This window comes from Larus michahellis, chromosome 1 (genome assembly GCF_964199755.1).
Source record: "Larus michahellis chromosome 1, bLarMic1.1, whole genome shotgun sequence".
Classification (NCBI taxonomy): domain Eukaryota; kingdom Metazoa; phylum Chordata; class Aves; order Charadriiformes; family Laridae; genus Larus; species Larus michahellis.
In genome coordinates this window covers 98,705,948-98,723,815 of record NC_133896.1, presented here as the reverse complement: position 1 = coordinate 98,723,815, position 17,868 = coordinate 98,705,948, and the positions used below count along the sequence as shown (strand labels likewise).

The following is a 17,868-nucleotide window of genomic DNA, read 5'->3' as shown; positions in this document are numbered from 1 at the left end:
TAAAAGGCGTGGACAACAAACAGCATGAATCCCTAAGGGAGATGAAGAGGAGGTCATACTTTACAGTCCACAGAGGCATTTTACTTCCAAGGGTGGCATTTTCAACATAATCTCAGTACTTTTTCCTCTATAAACCTGAAAGCATTTTACTTTATGATGAAATATAGAAATATAACATTTCTACTTTTTTTATTAGTAATAGTAGACCATGTTCCTTTCCGTTTCCTCATCCCAGCCTGAGTAGAAAACACACATCTGTTTGAGTATGTTTAATTGCTTTGATTTTACTTAAAGTATGATGAAAAAAAAAAAATAACATGCTTTTCTGTAATTGGTATTTTGCTCTCTGCTAAGTATGGAGTCATTTCCACCAGTTTAATTTAAGCCCCTGATTCAGCAAAGAAACTAATCATGTACATAACTCAATGTAGAACACTTAATTACTCTCAAAAATAAATGAGATACTTGTTTAAATACTATATCAACTCAGTGCTCTACAGACTTGAATAGAAAAGTTTTGCCTTTTCTTTATGATGTGAGATTCTATAAAGCTAACATAGACACTCTTTGACAATTTCATCTGGCGAGCTGGCAGGGAAGAAGACCAGCCTGGCTAAACCAAGACCTTTGGCTAGAACTCAGGAAGAAAATTGAAGTTTATGGCCTATGGAAGAGGGGGCAGGCCACTCAGGAAGACTACAGTGATTTTGTGAGGCTAGGCAGGGAGAAAATTAGAAGGGCCAAATCCCAACTAGAACTTAATCTGGCTATTGCCGTAAAAGACAAGAAAAATGTTTCTATAAATACATGAACAACAAAAGGAAGACTAAGGAGAATGTCCATCCTTTACTGGATGCAGGGGGGAAAACACAGTGACCAAAGTTCAGGAAAAGGCTGAGGTATTTAATGCCTTCTTTGCCTCAGTCTTTAATAGTAAGGCCAGTTGTTCTCTGGGTATCTAGCCCCCTGAGCTGGAAGATGGGGACAGGGAGCAGAATGAACCCCCCATGATCCAAGGGGAAGTGGTTAGAGAGCTACTACACCACTTAGACTCACACAAGGTCTGTGGGGCAGGATGGGATGCCGAGGGACCTGGCAGAAGTGCTCACCAAGCCATTTTTCATGATTTATCAGTAGTCCTGGCTAACTGGGGGGGTCCCAGTTGACTGGAGGCTCGCAAATGTGACACCCATCTACAAGAAGGGCCGCAAGGAAGATCTGGGGAATTATAGGCCTGTGAGTCTGATCTCGGTGCCAGGGAAGGGTACAGAGCAGATCATCTTGAATGCCATCGTATGGCACATACAAGACAACCTGACAATCAGGCCCAGTCAGCATGGGTTTATGAAGGGCAGGTCCTGCTTGACTAACATGATCTCCTTCTATGACAAGGTGACCCACTTAGTGGATAAGGGAAAGGCTGTGAATGTTGTTTACCTGGATTTTAGTAAAGCCTTTGACACCATTTCCCACAGCATTCTCCTGGAGAAATTGGCTGCTCATGGCTTGGATGGGCGTATGCTTCACTGGTTAAAAAACGGGCTGGATGGCCAGGCCCAAAGAGTGGTGGTGAATGGAGTTAAATCCAGTTGGCAGCCAGTCACAAGTGGCTTGTATTAAAAATAATGTGGCCAGCAGGACTAGGGAAGTGACTGTACCTCTGTACTCAGCACTGGTGAGGCCGTATCTCAAGTACTGTGTGCACTTTTGGGCTCCTCACTACAGGAGGGACATTGAGATGCTGGAGTGTGTTCAGAGAAGGGCAATGAAGCTGGTGAGGGGTCTGGAGAACAAGTCTTATGAGGAGCGGCTGAGGGAGCTGGGGTTGTTCAGCCTGGAGAAAAGGAGGCTGAGGGGAGACCTTATCACTCTCCACGACTACCTGAGAGGAGGCTGTAGCGAGGTGGGGGTTGGTCTCTTCTCCCAAGTAACAAGTGATAGGACAAGAGGAAACGGCCTCAGGTTGCAGCAGGGGAGGTTTAGGTTGGATATTAGGAAAAATTTCTTCACTGAAAGGGTTATCAAGCATTGGAACAGGCTGCCCAGGGAAGTGATTGTGTCACCATTCCTGGAGGTATTTAGGAGACATGTAGATGTAGTGCAGAGGGACATGGTTTAGTTGTATCTTGTTAGTGCTAGGTTAACGGTTGGACTTGACGGTTTTAAAGGTCTCTTCCAACCAAAACGACTCTGTGATTCTATGATTCTTTTCTTTTGGCTTTTTCCATTTGCCAAAGATCAAAGATGTAGAGTGTCCAATATTCAGTTATCTGGGTATCAGCAATGGAGGATAGAATTTAATTTTGTTTGTTTGTATGTTTCTGCCCATGCAGAGTACGCAGATGACAGTCAAGTTTGTTCTCTGCTCTGATATTTCATCATGATTACGGTGTTTACAACAATTCTTTTAAATGCATTATCCAGAAGTTAGCATAGTCCTTACAGCCACCACTTAGCTTTTTAAGGTAAATTACATGAAAGGATGTGATGTGGTTCAGGGAGTTCAGCCAAGGAAATAAACAAGCAGCAAGCATTGGCTGGTGCCAGGCAGGGTAAGGAACACTATCTATACCTGTGGTAAATAGAGTATATTGGTTATTGCACGCTATATTAGCAGGTTATGTGTTCTGACTTTATATTAGATTATAGCAAAAATGTGCATTTCACTTCATTTTTTCTTATAAAATGAGACTAAGCTGATAAAAATTCCAGGATGGATAAAGAATTGGTTTGTTGAGATTGGCAGCAGTAAGGAACTGGAAAGTTTATTTTTCTATTTTTTTCCTTTTTTAAGGGGCATGCATAAATAACCTGACTAAAATTACACCATGCCCTTTATACCTACTGTTTCCTTTTACAGGTACTTCTCCCAGAAATAGCTAGTTTTGGCTGGCACTAGCAAATCTTTGTATGTATTAGTTAGAATCAGGAAAAATTTCAAGACAGAAATTCAGTAGTCTTAACAGAGCTTAGATTTCATCATAAATTTGAAATTCTGTCCGAGTTCATGGTGTAGAAACATACCAGAGAGAAACACGCAGTGATACATAATTCTGTCCTGAAGGCCTGGCAAAATTTCTGTCTGGACCAATAATAGCTCCCTATAATCTTCTTGGCACTCAGAGGCCTACTCTTTAATTGCAGTGCAGGGTGCTCCTACAAACCTTTTCTGGGGAGGTGGTTTTGTAGGAATTGCTTTGGCTGAAAAGCCCGAGAAGCTTATCACACTTATAAGCCACTATTAACAAGAAACACATCTTGTGGTAGTTCCAGTATCGCTAAAGAAATGGCCTGACATTACCCAGTGCCTGTGTTTACCTCAAGGCAAGTATCTCACACATTGCCTGGCAAACAAAAACTAAATCACTGAGTTTTCACGGACTAAACAGAGTGCAACAACTATGCCTATTTACAAGCAAGTTGCAATCACACCCCAATAGCCTCCAATAGCCTAATCACAAAGAATCAAGTTACTGACATTCAGTGGATGATAGAAAATGTCTTTTATACCTATCAAACAAGTCCAAAGTATTGCATAAATTAAGAAGGTAGAAAAATTCCTCAGGAATGATGAGGCAAATTAAAAATGGAGAAAAAGGAGAAGTTGCTTTTATTGGCTTAAGGGAACACCTTCACAGCTAGATATTCAAAGCATTGTGCCGGTTCCTAATTATTTAGCCATGTATTTCTCTGAATAAAGTCCACAGGAATTGTCTGGTTAAGACCACCCATTTAGTTCTCAAATTTTGATCCTTAATCTTTCGGCTTGATTTTCCATAAATTTTCTGTTCACTTTCCCTGTTTAAACTCTCCTGCGTAGCATGAAAAAGTGGCATAAAACCAGCGCAGCCCTGCAGGGTATGCACGGTGAACAGCTACTTTTGTTATCATATGAGGAAAAGACGGATTTCAATGGGGAGTCGGTAGGAACAGGGTCCCGGCGAGTAGCTGGAAGAACAAACAAGCGGTGTTAAGCAGAGCAAATACTTACCGACCTAATTCACTCTCATGGCAAGAAACACAGCTCAACTCCAACCCTATCGAGTAGTTGTACAGAGTTTACAGCACACGTGCAGTTACACTGAAGTTACCCCAGCTGGGGAAATACGTGCCTCCACATGCATGCTTAAATCCCTCCCCACTGGGGCCTGGCAGGCTAAAGTGTCTGTCAGATCCGTACTGAAGCACCCGTTGTGCAGCCAAGGAAGAACTCTCGTAGTGCGTTTTGACGAAGGTCCCTGCCTGCCTGTCAGGCACCAAAAGGAGCACGTCCTTTCCCAAGGCTTGAGGGTGCAACACGAGCTCATGTAAGATGCTTACCGTCTTGCTGACTTGAGCTCTCCGTTGGATACTAGGTCAAGAAGAGGGAATGAATAAAAAGAATACTAGGTCTTAGAAAACACAATACCTATTTCACCCAGCAGTGACCCAAATTACAGACAATATTGCCTGATCGCATCAGATAGAAGGATTAATGTTGTTTCTTAAGTCTCATAGTGAGTCATAACCTGCTGAGAACACACCCAATGTTACTGATCCTATTTACTGTCCTCTAAATAGGAAGGAAGATAGTGTTTCATATCCAGGTTAAGTTAGCCACGTGCACTGAAATACTAAAGTACCTGTAAAAGGCAATCAGAATGATTCTTTTCAAAGACAGAATAGACAAGGTATTTTTTTAGCAGCACAGAATGATAAAGTTAACTGCACTCCCATCTGAATGATTCGGAATTTACTACGCTGAAAAAAAAAGAAAAAATGCAAGATGTCATGACATCCCTCCCTTCTGTTTTTATCAGTCACTGGTAGAAACTTGGCAAGCCATTTCTGAAGCAACTGTGACAAACTCAATATTTTTTTTTTTGTGGGGGAATATAAAAATGCTTTTACCTCAGTGTTGCTTAAAGTTTTGGTTATGATTCAAGCATCTCGAAATATTGAGAATAATTGCAACATTGTGTGCTGCCAGCATTTGTAGTACAAAACTCTTAGTGTTTTTCTCACACTTTATTTGAAAAAAGAACATTTTGCACCTCAATAGATAGTTGTGGTTTTGGATCATAAAAGCACTAAGGGTTTTGATCTGTTCTGATTCCTACCCCTTGTGTCTCATTTTTCTTACAGCTTAGAACAAAATATTAATGTGACTCATCTGTCATAAGTAATTTTCATATCCTCTACCCTCTATTTTTGTATGTGACTAGAGGAAAGCTGTAGTTATGTAAAAGTATTTTTGTATTTTGTGTAAAGGAGGATGGGAATGATAGGTACTTTAAGCAAGAAAAGAACAATGTCAGGAGAAAGGAGTGAATTATAAATGAAAGCAAGTTATATATATTGTAATTAAGTGTAATAAATACTTTAAAACATGCTATTTCAATCTACTATTTCTTAGCTTTAAAGATCACAGCTGTCAACCCTGGAACATTAGAAAAGGAAATAATACATGGGGAGAAAAAAAAAGTAGAGTTTATGGACTGGTTTGTCCAAAGTAAGCCCCAAATTTGATACTGAAACATTTATAAGGACATTAATTATGCTTTAAAAGCTGGTATTTGAAATTGCAAAAGTCAGTTTCAGGATGTCAGTGTTTTCTGGTACAGTTTAGGAAATCCTATGTAGCGTGTTGCTTTCAAAGGATGTAATTATGTGTACACATTCCTGTGACTTTTCTCCAGACCAGCCTTCTATTCCACAGTAGTTCTTTCTCACAAAAATTTTAAAAATTCTCAAGAAAATAACACAAACAATGAGCACAGCAATGATTTTGCTACAGAGGCATTTGCAGCAATTGACCAGATTCCTCTTTTCTCCCTCAAACACCAGACTGAAATATTTTACTAAGTAGATCCAGCTCAATGCAAACCTCCTTTCACAAAAGTCATTTGTATTTGGGCTGAATATTGAATCAGCAGGACTTAAGTATATGCTTAAAATAGAAGTTATATTTATATGACTACTTAAATTAACCAGGGGTCATGCTGTTTCTGTGTTAAGAGAGAGAATACGGTGATTTTCTGCCTTGCTGCTTTTGCCTCTCTGTACTTGAATTGCAAACACAAAATGTTGTTTCCCACACCCAGTTAATACCTGCAGGCAGCCGAGTGGGAGGGAGAGGAGAGTGCATGCCATCTTACTGTATTTGAAGATTTAGTACATTCTTAAAACAGAGCAATGAAATGAAACTCCACCAATGAGGAAATCTAATGCTTAAGTTTCCTCTTAGGAACGGTGCTGTCATTCTCCTGTCTTTCATATTCCCTCCCTCCCTTGCTTTTCCAGGAAGCCTTCTTGGGACTTAATTTCTCCATAAGAAAAAAGACTGCCCTGGTTTGCTTCATGTTCCCCAACATTATGGCTTTAGACTTGGAACTTCTCCAAACAGTCCTAATATATATATATCAGAATCTCCACATGATTGAATAACACAGGGGAGACATGGATTGTTTCGGTAGGAAATCTTTCATGAGATAATTTTTTTCAAGTTAAAAAAAAATATTGCACCATTATAGGTTTTCAGTTTTGAAAGTAGGTAAGTGGAAAAATGCACATGAAGTGATCAGTCTCAGGACATGAATAGCTGGATGATTATGATTATAATATTAATAGTATTAATATTAATAGTATATTAGTTTTAAAGAGAACAACATCTCAAAGTGGCCAGGAGTTCCTCAGAAAAATCAGTGGAAGCCTGTTGAGTGATTTACTGGAGCCAGAATTTGGCCTTTTATTGGTTACACTGTGTAGCAAAACCAAACTCTTGGTACTGGCCAAGGGCATCCTTGGGGCAGGCAAAGCAGGCAGGGGTAGTGGTGGTGTAGTGGGATGGGGAAAGACAGGTGAGAGGGAAAAGTGGGGACCACTTCGGTGATGTTGTGTGGGCTTTTTGAGGACTGAGGGGATTGTGTGTGGGGAGGTTGTGAGGGGACAGGGCCTTTTTCTGCTCCTACAGTTGTTTCTTCTCCTTGGGACCACTTCTTTTCCTTCCATCCCCTCCTCCATGGAGACAGGACACTCAGAGACCTTCCCTTCACTTCCACTATCTCCACCATCACCACCTACACATTCTTCTGTACCTTCTTGATTGTCAGGAAAGGGTCGGTCCTGGTTTGGAGGGACAGGAACTAGGGCAGGACCAGGGCAGAAAGCCAGAGAAATCCTGCTTCCGCTGGAGGTAGAAAGGGCAGATGTGACTGCTGCTGCTGTACTGGGGCCCTCTGGTACACGCTGGCACTCCTTTACCCTCTCTCTAATCCCACAAAGGCAGTAACAGCAGCATGGATGGTACAAACAGGAGGCAGGAATGAGCTGTTTGGCTGAAATGCCTAATCCCTCTTTCCTCAGGCATAGGCAAAGTAGCTTGCCATCCCCTTCAGTCTGGCAGCTCTCCATTTTGCTGACTATTCAAAGCTACTTCTGACTGTGTGACTTTCCTTCATTCACACAAGAAGCTGAGCCAGAGCCCAAACCTAAACACCTGCAAGCTGCAGAGAAGTTTGCATCCAGAGCTGAACTGTGGAGCCCAGAGCCATCTCTAAAAGTGATGAACGGGTGTAGATGTGTTCTGAAATATTGACTCATTGTTTGAAGGAGAAGGCCTGTTTGGCAGGTTAAACAATAAAAAGCTACTTCTCATAAAACTAGGAAGCAAATGGCAACAAGGTTGTGCTTAATGCATTGGCAATTTCTGCTCTCCCAGGCTTTAGAGTCGTCTCAGGAAAGGTGCCAAATGCACGTTTCTTTGCACAGCTCGGAACAATTGGGTGAAACCAATTGCAAATAATCCACAGTACTTGGGCATTATCTCCTATCAGTTCCCCAGGTGGCAACACATCTGCCTAACTGCACCACAAACTGAACAGGGGTCCGTTTGCAAAAGACAGAGGGAGTGAAAAGAAAATCGCTACGTATTATCTACCGAAGCAGGGGCAGATCAGGAGCCAGTGCTAGATCTGGTATTGCCAGACAACTGAGCTGGCAATTATTACAGACATTTTTAAAAATAAATTTGACACCAGAGGCCAGAAAGCTTTGTCATCACTAATCTAATCCCTGATCTAAGCCAAAGGGCCTGGAAAGCAACCAGTGACTTTCTGTGAGGGCTCTGGGCTTTGTGAGGAAGGCACCCACCTGGCTTCCACCATGTGGCAGCTCTCGGAGCCTGTGCTGGGGCTGGATGGGCAGCTGGAGCCACCTGAAATGGAGAAACACATTCCAGCCAGCGACCAGAAGCTCAGGGGCTGGTTGGCAACAGTGTACTCTGGAGATACCTGGGCTGATACTTTGAGGTCTCCTTTCTGGCAGAAAATGCTCCTCTGTCTACAAGAATCAAGATTCTTTTGCGAAAATGTACTGTTTTGACCAAAATTTAGTTAGTGCTTTTGTCAGCATTAATCACTCAGATGTGGCATTCAGATGAAACGGGGTAGTGGGCACATTTCAAATGGGCTTGAATAAATCTGAGGTAAAACCAGTCAAGCTACCCACAAGTTTCCCTTGTGAAATCAGTGCTCCTCTTTGGCTCTCCTCTCTCTCCAAATGCTTCTTCCCTCTAAGGTTAGCATAGCCCTGTGGCGGCCGGGCAGAGCTGCCTGGGGCCCACTGGGTCCTGGGGTACATGACACTGCTGAAGCCCAGCTGTGCAGAGATTAGGAGCCACTACTGCTGAGTTTTCATTTTGCCCTGGCCGATAAAATTCTTGAAGTAAATGGAGAGACACCCTCAGGTGTGTTTGGCTCTGTGAAGTTACTCCTACTGCTGGGACACCAGTGGCTGTGGAGAGTAAAAACACAGGCAAGGAAGACCTTAGGCCAAGTACCTCAATTTTCAACCACTAAGCCAATCAGCACATGAAGAGCATCACCCTGCTTATCTAGTTTTTCTAGTAGCCCAGGGGTTCACATGGGATGGACACTGAGCAGCAGAAGGAGCGTGCTGTCAGCAGCTGAGGGCAGGGGCTGCGCAGAGAGGTACTGGGCCCTCCCTAGCTCTGATCCAGCAAAGCACTCGAGTATGTGCTCACATTCCAGCTGGAGCACAGGTCTCCAGAATTCACCATCCAGAACTTTGTCACGCTGAACCCTAAATATTTCGATGGCAGCTGAGCCCACCAAATCACAGAAACTCTTCCCAGCCATGTCAGTGGGATTCGGGTCAGGCGAAGCACGTATGACATGGTAGCAGCTGCATGAGAGTGATTAGGTATAAAATAGATAATCATATTTTATATTTATAAAGAACATTATCATTGCCTGTGGCTCCCCTTGTTAGCATTCTCACATTACGAGTGCAGTCACACTTGAGACTTTGTATTGGCGGTTCCAAGCACATCGTATCAATCCAAGCCTCTTGGGAACTAATGACTTTATGTTGCACATTGCATAAAAGGGCTTGTATGTACATTTTCATGGGGGCAACACACGTGAAGAAAGATGAGATTAGGTAAAAGTTTTTCAACTGTCCTTCAAACTGATAATTTTATACCTAGTAATCTGAAAAAGCTATGCAGTGTCTCTGCAGAAGGGTGGGAACAAGGCTCGAGGCACTTTTCTCAAAATCCAAGCCCATATTTTGATTTACAACATAATTATTACAGGATTGCCAACCAAAATACAAAACATTAGGATTTTTAGTCCATATTCAAGCTGTTACATCAGTTTTCACAAGCCTTGAGTAACTAAAAAGGCTACTCAAAGTGAATGAGTTGCCAGGTTTTCATGCTTCTGAACAGTAGACCTTGAATAAGAAGCCTGAATATGGAGTTAAAAGACTAATTTAAGCCACTATGTTTGAAAATCTTGGCCAATATTCTTTATTATTTCTGCAAGAAAAGGATAGTGTGCTCCTACATTTCTTATAAGCTTTCTTTTCCCCCTAGGGACCAACTTAAAATCAACAAAGTAACAACGGGCCTAACAGAATCAGGAAATCTAGGTCTCTTAAAGTGAAAAGCAAACAACCTGTCCTTCTGCCCTTTCCTGAAATCTAAATGTAAGTATATCCAGCTTTGAAATCCTAAATGACTTACACATAATGCCAAAAACAAAACACAAAGGCTTAAAACTGAAGTTGTCTTAAAGCTGTCGCCTACACAGGATTTCGTAAGTTATTCAAGTGTTTGCTATACACCAAAGCTTTTGAATTTCGAGTAGAAAAATATGTGGTACGATCATCCTCGGCACCATTTTTTTTCCTAGATCATTAAAGAAATCTACCCGTTCAGTCATTCTCCGTTGTTTAATAGGAGAGAACACGTAATTTTGGCATTTCATGTTTGTTTAAAGAATCTTGGTTTAAATATATTTTGTGGTCAGGAAAGAGTAAGAACAGGTTTCGTTAAAAAAGAAATGTCAAAAAACATTGTATCCTGGGAATAGTGTGAACCATGCTATTGATGTGCTTTTGATATCCAAAATGCATATGTACACGTCTGCTTCGTATGTATGCACATGTAAAACTAAACAGCAGTAACATTCATTGGGAAATCCATGTTTAATACAATGTTTAGTTTAGCTCAATAATGGAAGAATATGTTAAACATCATTTTGAGCCTTAATGGAAAAGTTTCTGACAACTAGACATTAGCTCATAGTATCCACAGTCATCTTATGCCTATGACTATTGTTTGTTATCAAGTGTGACTTTTGGAAGAAAAAATGCATTATTGCTTAACAAGCTGCATTGCAGTAGTGTCCTGCGCTCTGTTTTGGTTTCTAGATAGCTAATTAAAAGAATCCACATGTTAAGAATGAATCACAGAAATTCCTTAGACTTTGTGAACATCTTTTAAGGAGGATGAGCGCCACATCCGACCGTGCTTCTCTCGGGCGGAGAAATCCTCCACCATTAGTCTGAAATGAAACCAACAGAGTCACTTAAACATGACTCCACAAACATGCGGCTCTGGAGCATGAGCCCTGGCAGAGGGAGACCCCGCTCTGTGAACCCACTGAACTTCTCCAGGCACCGGGGTGGAACTGGAGAAGCGCCAGGGTATCGGGATCCCTGGCGGCGGCCGACGCCGGAGCTGTCCCTGGTAACCGCTTCACCCGCCATCGGCTGCTGTGGCCCGCCCTACATCGGGTGCCATAAAAGTCCAACAAGAAACACAAGCAAAAAAAAAAAAAAGAAAGAAAGAAGGGAAAAAAAAAAAAAAAGAAAAAGAAATTGTATAGCCCAAGGCTCCAGCCCACAAAATATTAATAGAGAATAAACCACTTCCCAGCTAGTATTTACATTCTCCCACAGCATCCCTAAGAAAGTTTTAGAGCCCAATCCACCTAGCAGTAAAACATCCATCCAAGAACGGGAGCAGACTTTGATAACTCGACTGCAAAGTTTCTATAGCAGTTGATGAAAAGACTGTATAAGAACACTGCTTTTCTTATTAGTAATTTCTTCAAGCCTTTTGATAAAGACCTTCTGCTGTATATAATAATGTAGATCACTTTAAAAACAGTATCATGTGTTCAGTGTTTTAGAGTCCTTTACCTACAGCAGGTGAAAGAGTAATATGAGCTATTAAATATACTTACTGGGCAGAAAAAAGCAACAGTTAAGCTAAGCATTACGAATTAGCACCTGCTACTTTTCATGCGTGGCAAAATTGCTTTGAGGAAAACAAACACTGTCCTCAACAATTCACAGATATCAAGGAACAGAGAATCAAGGGGGAAAAAAGCCTTCAAAAAGGGTTGAAAGTTCTGGAAAAAATGTTATTTCCTTTTTTTTTTTTTTTAAACTATTCCAGTGAATAGAGAAGAATTTCAGCAAAACATTCAGATCTGGACAGAAATATCGCTCAAATTAAAAGGAAACAAAGCCCTTTATCTGTAGCAAGAATACAGAAAAATTTCAGACTTGAGCATCAACTGGCAGATAGACTTGAAAGGCATTTGGGTCCAATAGAAGTCCTGAGCCGCTACCAAAATCAACAGTCTAATTGTCTCAGCTGAAACTGGGGCTTAGCTTTTGGGTTTCCTGTAACTAAATCTTGCCACAAACAGCTCTGCTAAGTTTTTCCTCTAATAAAATAAAACACAGCAAAATTAAGATAAATACAAGAGACAATGAAGATGAGTATGTAGTTCCCAACATAAGGCAGGCAGCAGATGTTAAGGGAAAACACGTGAAGATATCAAAATAGTACTTGTCAGTTCTAAATGGTTGATATGACAGTTCTTTAAAAATAAACAATCAAACATCTGAAAGTAATTGCTAGACTAAGGGATTTAAGTTTATTTTATTTAAGCAATAAGGTATTTTAAAAATGTACTCAGAATGTCTCGCTTGATTCAAATTGCTTTGGTTTTCTACACAGTGTCATGGCACTCACTACCCACCCAAATGTGGTATTTTAATAATATTTTTAAATTTTAAAACAACAATTGAAATGAAGAAAGCAAAACTATTCAGAAAGGTTACCAGAATGAACAGTCTCCAACTTCAGACACTTTCTAATCTGATCAGGAAGCAGAATGAAAAAAATGTATTGTACTGAATTCAGAGGCACTGAGTCAGGTGATAAAGTTATACAATTTTATGCGGGTTTACTGAGGTCATATCTCAAAATCAAAAGAAAACCTAAGCGACTGAAAGAAATTTTTCGGCTTATGTAGTCCGATATTCTGTCTCTCCTTTTTCCTGTTGAACTGCCCTTTATGCCTCTCAGTGTATAAACTTCTTGAATATAGCCGTCTTCACTGTCCTCAGTTTCCTCCTCATTTTCTCGTGCTTTGTGTTCCTCCATTAAATCCCTGCTTATCTGATAATAAGGATTAGTTTACCAGTCTGCCTTTTCCCTCTGTGACTTGGGGAGCTGGAAGTACTGGATGATTTTTAGTGGAACTTAAACCTCAAATTACTCATGTGTTCATGGAAATGTTACCTTACATTTCCAGGACCATTGATTTTAAACAGGAGTCAGTTGCTGGACTCCTTTAGTCACTCATGAAAACCTAGCTGCAGATTCCTCTCAGCAGCTCTGGATGGGAGGAAATTAAAGGGGAATTACAAAAGAAAAATCCTTTCCAAACATAGCAGTGTTATTCAATAGCTTAGAAATTTACTTCTCTTTTCCTGTTGGTGACTGTGGTTTCTTTAACTAATCCAAGCATTATTGTGAATAAACCCAGTGGTTGCTTTTGTCTGTGTTTTGAAGAAGAGGGGCTTGTTTAGGGCTTTAGTAGCGATAATTGACACATAAAGCTCTAGTACAGAAGCACGCAGAAAAAGAATGAGATTAACTTGCCTCCACTGATCATTAGAATTGGGGATATTCCACGGATACCTCGTACTTGCTGTTAGTAACCATGATGACAAGTTTACGATCCCAGGCTGTGCGAAGCAGAGACCTGAAGGACCTGCTGCTCGTTAAATTCTCTGCTTCTCTAGTCCCCTGCTCCCCAGACAAGCTCACGTGTGCACACATGTACGCACACGCGTCTGGTCTTTGGCGACAAGTTCATTGGTAGCACTTTGCCTGGTGATACAATGACTGCCCCTTTGCAAAGCGAGGAGAAGCAGCTCCCTCAACGTCGCTCAGGCTGGAAAGGGATCTCAAGCCAGCAGGCAGCAGATTTTTATACCGATAACAGGAAGTTCATGGAAGACTACAGCAATGTGCCAATCTGATTCCTGAAACAGTTGTACCAAACAGTAAGTCTTTTTATGGGTTTTGCATTAAGCATAAATCCTCCTGGTTACGTGCTGAAGTATATGGTTTGTTAACAGATAAGTCATTAACAGCAACATAGAGAGCATATGGCTGCAGTCATTGCTTTGCAAATGTTTTCCACACATTTTTCCATACCTTCCACGTTCCGAGAAAAGTAGCACTAAGTAAACAGTCTTCTTTAAAAAGCCTCATTGATATAATTTATTAATGTAAGGATTCCTTGTGAACTCACTGAGTTCCTTTAGGAAACACTAATGTATTTTCTAGGCAGGAATCTCTCCGGAAATGTCGCCCTTTAAGACAGGTTCAGAGAGTTCAGACACAGAATTCTGTTAATACCTTTGTCTTGTAAAGTTCAAAGAATGCTACCACAGAACAAAATTAAATTCGAAATACAGTCAGAAGAAGTACCCAGCTAATAATGATAGTTCAGCTAAAATATTTGTTATATAATTCAACCTTCTATTTAGTTTCAAAGGAGTTCAGTGGAGTTGTTTGGTTTATTTAAGTAGCAGGTTAAGGATATCCTTTTTCAAATGCAAAAGTTACGCAAATACCGTCAAATATTACAGTTCATAGTCTCGCATAGGAACAGTTTCACCGAATCACAGAATGATTGAGGTTGGAAGGCATCTCTGGAGGTCATCTTGTCCAACCCCCCTGTTCAAGCTGGAACACCTAGACCAATTGCCCAGGACCACGTCCAAATGGCTTTTGAATTATCTCCAAGGATGGAGACTGTACAGCCTCCCTGGGCAACCCGTGCCAGTGCTCAGTCACCCTCGCTTTTCTACTCACTCTACTCACTCTCACAACCTCTACTTTATACATCTGAAATTTTCCCCGTACTTGTTCACTGCAGCAGTCTAGCTCATGATTTACAAGGGGTGGATGAATGCTGGAGCACGATGCTGAAATCAGCGATATTTTTTAGTTGAGAAGCTGATGCAGTAGTTTACTGAATGCATTTTTGGGCCATTTACTCTGTAGTCACCTGTGTATTTCTGGTGTAAATGGGAAATGGTGTAAATGGGGTCAGCTATGCAGCAGCACGGCGTCGGTGCACAACGTGGGAATGTCAGCCATGCCAGCTGATGGCAAAGCTAAAGCTTTCTGTAGAATACTTGCTTTGTGTGCAAACAGCATATTTCATGCTACTTTGCTTGCATTACAGCTATTTTTAAGCAATCCACAACACGGAGACTTAGTATTTTGAACCTGCAAAAGGTCTGGAATGTGCTCAGGTCCCCCCTCCTGCGCAGTGTTTGTGAAGCTGTCCCTCAATACATGACAAACTGGAAAGACAAAGAAAAGGCAACAGCATGGAGCCTGTGCTGACAGTGTAAATAGAAATTTGAGTTTAGCAGACAAAGTTCACAGTTTGCAGTGAAAGGTCATAAGGATTTCAGGCATTTCTGGTATTTTGTCTCTGCTGTCTGCACAGTATCAAGCAAATAAAAAAAAAAAGCCCTGATAGACAGCTTCCAATTCTGTATACTTGGCACCCCTGCTCAGCCTGAAGGAACACGGGAAGCTCTGTGTTTAGCATTCTGCAATTATTTGAGGACACGCCATCCTAGCAAAGCTTTAACACTTACTCAGCCCAAACTTGCCTGGTATTTTTTCATATGACATTTGATAATCTAGAAGGTTTACACAGCTTCAGCTAAGCCAAGTGGCCTGCAGTTTTCTTGCTGAAAATGCAGCATTGAATTTAGCAGGATGGTGAAGAGTCCTAAAATGTTAACTCTCAACAGGTTGTGTTCCTCTTTTCTCAACCAATGTACAGTCACATTAAAATATCAAATGCTTTTATGAGAAATCTCCTGCAGTCTGTAGTTGAACCAAAGGAGTCTTGGAGGAGTCTGATTTTTTATTATTATTTTTATTATAATTTTTGCCTGCAGTGAGTTCATTCCCTCCTCTGGCTATTATTATAACATCTCCTTTAGGAAAGGTTTGGTTCTGGCCTGTGAAACACTGACAACGACATTTTTATTTCCTGGACTCCACTATCTTTAAACCAAGTGGAGACTGTTTTCCTGGAGGTATATAACCTCAGAAATGCAAAGAAGAGTTTTATTACCTATGTACCTGAGAAGTGAATGCGACCACCGCTTTTTGTGAAATCACTACTTCCCATATTCAGGCTTGTGCTGCTGAAGCAACAAACAAGAAAAAAAACCCTTTCATATTAGTCTTGTCTTGGGCACATCTCTCCTGGGCTTGGAATAATCAGAGGTCTTTTAGGAGTGTGAATGGGATTAAATAGTAAAATAGGACAGTAAGTGAGCCAGGTATTGGTAAATTTTTTTGTGAAGTGTATTCTTTTAATCTTCCAAATGAGCTTTGTGTTCTTAGCTTTGCAACCCCTGGTCTATCTCAGCATGACCATACACGAGGAGTTTGTTGTGCACGCTGCAAGTGCCAAACACTCAAGCCCATGTTGTGCCTATAGGTGCTGAGAGGTTCCTGGTGGGGATTTCCCTGTAACTCACACTGGCGTACCTGGCAATGTCACGAGGGATCTGTTTCCAATCTTAGATGCTTGGATACTTTGCACACCTAGTCCTTCAAGCTCAGGAGGAATACCTGTTCAGCTGCTGTGCAACATAGTCCTTCATACCCTTCTTGAGACAGATATTTTTGTATCTTGAAATACAAAACGTATTTTGTTGTTGGGTCCCTTCATTAAATTTTCTTTACTGTACCTGAAACCTGATGTCCAGTCTACCAGACTTAAAAGTATAGTAGTTACCTGCACAAATATTCAGCGGTTGTGAGGAGCTGAAGATAGGAGGTCTCTACAGACAATCCTCCTTTGACTTCTTCCCCTTTTAATTTCCTCTCCCCCCTCACATTTTACCTAGATATGGATGATTTTGCTCTGAGGTTTAGTAGTGCTGAATGGAGCAAAACAGATGCCTGAACATATATGTTACCTTCTCCTACCGTGGTCAAGTGTGGAAGGCAAACACCATTTCACATGCAATTCAACCTAGACAGGAATTAATACGATCTCTAAATGGGAGGTGTAACTGCATAGGAACTGCAGACATGCTCAAAATTCATTCCCTTTCTTTACTAAATGTAGCAAGACTAAGATCAAAGGGCTGGTGCTCACCATTTCCTCCCCACCAGCAGAAAAATCTGCAGATTTTGATGTGCTCAGAGCAAAAACACATTCCAGCATGATGCACTTCTAGAACAACTAGAAAACAAAGTCCCTTGCCTTGTGACAAACAAGAGAGAGTGTTTGAAAAACTAAACACAGACTAAAAGACAGGAAGCCAGAAAGGACTAAAAGGAAAGATATTTGTTAATATCTTATGCTCAGCTCATATTATACTTGCCCTGGCCAATATCAGGAGTATGCTCTTTGTAATGAGCTGTCTGTAGGTGATCAAAGTAACTGGGAGTAGAGAGGACCCTCCTCATTCAAAGACACAGGTGAACACTGTGTCTTAAGACAAGATTTTACCTTTACCAGAAAGAAATTTCTTTGTAATTTATCATGACATGGCAGTTCTAACTCGAAGGCAGTGTAACACGGCTGTGCCCCAGCCAACACAGGCAGTAGCACCTATATAAAGGACAATTATGTAAACATGGCTTTGTTATTTTGCTTTTTAAAAAAAAATAAAATAACGGAAGCGAAGTGTTAGGCCTGTGTGTGCGCTTGAGTGGATGGCTCACGCCACCTACGGGGCAGCTTCAGTAGCGAGATGTGTCTGCTCTCAAGGACTTCCCGTGAAAACCCAATACAGCTTCCATACTGGTCAAAAATTGCTGACATGTGAATTGGCTGTAGTACCTGTCAGTACTTAAATATATATACATCGATAAGAAACATTTGATCTTTAGATGCACTGCTACAACATTTGACGTGCGGTATGCTTGATTTATATAAATATATTTGCTAACAATCCATTTTTTAGCCTGATTACAAATAACGATACATAAACATCTAATTCTCTTTTGACTGTTGCCACAAATTAGTTACAGTGACTGTATCTGGAATTAGAACAATTACAGAAGATGGGTTTTAAATGTCAAGCCTGTTTTGTCTAGTGAAGACTGCAGTAGGGAGTCTGCTAAAACTCCAAACGAAGCTTACACAGCTAACATTGCTCGTAAGAGCTGACTATCCCTGAGCTGCCTGATGCAGTATTTGCATTAAGCCCAGGTGAATA

The 17,868-nt window shown here is 41.0% G+C and overlaps 1 protein-coding gene across 2 annotated transcripts in view; it reads left to right on the top strand.

Moving 5' to 3' along the window:
- Positions 1 to 17,868, top strand: part of COL8A1 (collagen type VIII alpha 1 chain) — a 94,850-nt gene that overhangs the window by 49,562 nt on the left and 27,420 nt on the right. The window contains exon 3 of one of the 2 annotated variants that reach the window (XM_074595434.1): positions 9,878 to 9,990. The exons of the other annotated variant lie outside the window; for it this stretch is intronic. The gene's annotated coding sequence lies outside the window, so the exon portion shown is untranslated. The remainder of the gene's footprint in view (positions 1 to 9,877; positions 9,991 to 17,868) is intronic. 2 annotated transcript variants of the gene reach the window in all.